The sequence below is a fragment of the Leptodactylus fuscus genome, chromosome 8 (genome assembly GCF_031893055.1).
Source record: "Leptodactylus fuscus isolate aLepFus1 chromosome 8, aLepFus1.hap2, whole genome shotgun sequence".
Taxonomy (NCBI): Eukaryota; Metazoa; Chordata; class Amphibia; order Anura; family Leptodactylidae; genus Leptodactylus; species Leptodactylus fuscus.
Window position 1 is genome coordinate 80,490,552 of NC_134272.1, and position 4,017 is coordinate 80,494,568.

Genomic DNA, 4,017 nt, shown 5'->3' on the forward strand with positions numbered 1-4,017 from the left:
TGTGCTTGGTATTTATTCCAGATTTTATTTTGCATTAGGGCGTCTTGTAGGAATTGTCCGGGTAGGAAGGAGGTTATAAGAACGCCGGTCTGGACGTCACAAAAATGTAAGTGTCTGTTCGCAGTTTATGCCGCAGAGGCTTTGCTCACAATTGTTCAGAGAATAGTAAGGGCTGAGCTGTTAGTGCCCTCCTATCACTGGCAGGGGTGACCGACTTGTCCTATGTGATGGCCTCCACATCATTACACCAGCAGGGGGCAGTGAAGCGCTCACCAAAACTCCCCCATACTCAAACTGGACTGTCATCGGACCCATCACTAGAAATGAGAAGGTTCATTCACAATATCACAGCCAATGAAGACAGTGGTGATTGGCAACGGCAAGACATGTAATGAGCGATGTGATGCCAAATATTCTGCTAAACAATGGTGCAGGCAGAGACTGGGGGTGTAATGAGGGCGCCCCCTCCTGTCCTAATGATGGACAAGGCAAACTGTGGCAGCTGTTCGTGCTAGTTGATGAATCAATCCTCTACTGGTGATCTGTGTGGGCCGTATGGACCCTGTTGGCTATATGTGTGTACCCGCGCATGGAAAATGGGAAGAATGCAAAGTAGTTTGCTAGAGGTGCAAAACCAGAAAGACTGGAGGAAGATGGCGGCAAATTCATCAAAATGACCAGCCAGCCAATTGTTGGGCTCCTTCTCAAAGTCTGTCAATTGGGCAGAATGTTTTCAAGTATGTCTAAGAGGTATGTCTAAGAGGTACACTACCCAAAAGTACCCCCCGAGTCTTCATAGAGCAGTGACGAAGCACTTTTACCTTCCTCTATCCCCCGTGGAAGAACCAGCGTCTCATCAGACCACCTGTCTAATCCTTTACATATCTGCCTGCAGGATGAGTTTTGTAGTAGTCTGACTTTTTTTGATCTGGGTGTTATTTTAGTGCTGTCTCCTCCTAGTTGACCCCCTTTCCCAATGTGCATGGCGCAGCAGTCATCTGAATGCTGGAAGACTTTCTCCCTACATTCTAATTTTTCTCCCAATACGCCACGCAGGAGCTTGTCCTGTAGTAGCTGCTTCAGTCGAAATGTAGTATTACCTTATAGTCATTTGTGTAATACGACAACAGCCATTCTAGTGGCTCAGGAAGGAAACCGCTCTACTCGGGGCCTTCCTCTATATGGTGACTTCATTAGACATATCCATAATGCCTAGTAGTAAACTAAACCATAATCCTGCTAGGAGGAATATTATAGATGGTGATGTAATCCAGTTTTCAACAGGAAGTCCTTCTTACAGGAGAGACTAACTTCCTGTCTATACATTACAACAAGCTTTGGACTGGAAGTCAGACTGGTGATCACATGACACAGCTGCCCAATAATACGTGGGCCAAAAATGTAAGGTGGCAACTGAGCTGGCATCAAGCAACTGCTGGAATACTTGCTAATTTAAAGAGGACCTATCACCAACTCCAGAATTACTATGTATTAAAGGAGACCTTCCACTTTGTTTTGCATCATTCAATAGGCGCCTCTCCACTGATTCCAGAACAGTTGGAATTTCTTCTCTAGCCTGTACCATTCCAGAGCAATCAATGCTGTTAGTTTCAGCACCCTAGGTGGGCGGTCCTGGGCTGAAGAAGAGACAGACCCCGCCCACCTGATAGTTTCAGCACAATTAGGTCCTCTACTAATGGGATTGATAGTTCGGGAACGATGGGGGCTAGAGAAAAAATTCCAACTGTACCAGAATCAGTGGAACGGCAGCTATTTGAAGGATGCGAAGAGGTGAGGTGGTGGAAGTCCCCTTTAACATGATGTTTTGTTGTTTTTGTAAGTAATGAGACCATAATGGCGTAGTAGTGTAAATAGTTTATTTGATCATAGGCAATGGACAGAGCAGAAACATAACATGGAGTGTTTCTAGAATTACTAAGTAGCTGGAGTTACACTAAAGAAAACATGCCAACCTCCTGACGTCACCGCAAGCTAAAGATTTATATTAGTTCTTTTAATTGTTTCAATTTTATGTTTTAGATTTTTTATTTTTTTTTAATCAATTCAGGAAATTTATTTAATCTCTACAATAGGTTATTAAAAAACACCCAAAAACATTCCGACCCATAATTGGCATGTTCTCCCCAGCAGGTAAAGTACACACGTGTGTGCAAATGTAACATGTATAGGCAGTTGTACACAAGAAAAATAATCCGATGCTGCGACGGTCATCCAAGTTCATTTAGTTAAATATAAAAAAAAAATAAAATAAAAAAAAAAATTAAAAACTATAAGTTAAGATAACATTCAGATTGTATAGCACAGGCGATGCCATTTATTATTTTTTATTTTTTTTTAAACAATATTTACATTATCACTCAGCGGCTAAACCGGGAATTAAGTATAAAACCAAAAAAAAAAAAAAAAAAAACATAAAAAACTGCACCAACTTTGTAGCAAAATATCTGTACATTTAAAAACCCATCATCATAAAACTACAGAATATCCGAGGAGGAGAAGAAATCTGGAAATGGTTAAATAAAAATTTAGCAGAAAAAAAAAAATCCTGTTCTTTTTTTTGTTTTTGTTTTCAACCAGAGCGAATGTTTACCAGACCTTACACATTGTTGCACGTGCAAAAAAAATGTAATATTTTTTCAAAAATTTTTTTTTTTTTTTTTTTACATTTTTAATGGAATCAATGAGAAAGAAAAGTAACGCTGTAAGTCTCCTCTGTAGTGGTTAAATACTATACAATTTATTTAATTTTTTTTATTATTTTACAATAAATCAGTTAATTCACTATCAAAGTCAGCCACAATGGAACGGTGTGCGCTGATAAAAGGTAATGGAGTCGGTGATGAGCGTAAATTAAATTTCGTGTCCTGTTTTATGGGATTAGGGGAAGTTAACCCGGAGTAATTGACAGACCTGATCACTTTTAGTGGACTCGTCTGGCCGTAAAATAAATCTTGTAGGTCTGATTCCTCCATCTGCAGGAGAACAAACCTGTGCCAGTCATTGCCGTTTGTCTTAAAGGGATCCTACTATTCAAACACAATAAAAAAAAAATTTTCTCATTAACACGAAGGAATAGCCTTAAAGGCTATTCTTCTCCTACCTTTAGATGTCTTCTCCGTGCCGCCATTCGCCTGAAATCCCAGTTTTTGTCGGTATGCAAATGAGTTCTCTCGCAGCACTGGGGGTGTCCCCAATGCTGCGAGAGAACTCTCTCCAGCGCCGCCTCCATCTTCTTCAGCAACGTCGTCTTCTTCTGGCGCAGGCTTGAACCTTCTAGGCCTAGGGCAAAGCTGACTGCGTATGGCCGCCGGCCACGAGAAAATGGCCACTTACAATACTGTGTAAGTGCCATTTTCTCGTGGCAGGCGGGCGTGCGCAGTCGGCTTTGCCCTAGAAGTTTCAAACCTGCGCCAAAAGAAGAGGACGTTGCTGAAGAAGATGGAGGTGGCGCTGGAGACTGCTCTTGCAGCATTGGGGACACCCCCAGTGCTGCGAGAGAACTCATTTGCATACCGACAAAACAGGATTTCAGGCGAATGGCGGCACGGAGAAGACATCTAAAGGTAGGAGAAGAATAGCCTTTCTTAAGGCTATTCCGACGTGTTAATGAGAAAAAAATCCCTTTAAAGGGATAGTATGAGATACTGGAATAGACTTGTCACACCAACCACTTTTCAAAAGAAAAGATTATTCAACTAAATGGGGGAAAAAACCGAAATCACCCAGACCCCCTTTCACTATTTCCACATTACCCTTCTAAGACTTTTTGTAGCGATGGAGTTGCGTTCATCTTCAGGACTGCAGCAGTCAATCAATAGTTAACTTAAAATATTAACACTACGAAAAGTCTTCATGAAGCTCAAAAAAAAAACCTCAACATTTCAGTTGTCAAAAAGTTGACATTTTCTTTCAGCTTTGTAGAGTTTAAATCTACAAAAAAAAGTTGCGTGACTTTTTTTTTTTTTTGCAAATGTCTTGTGCTAATTTTTTTTCCCC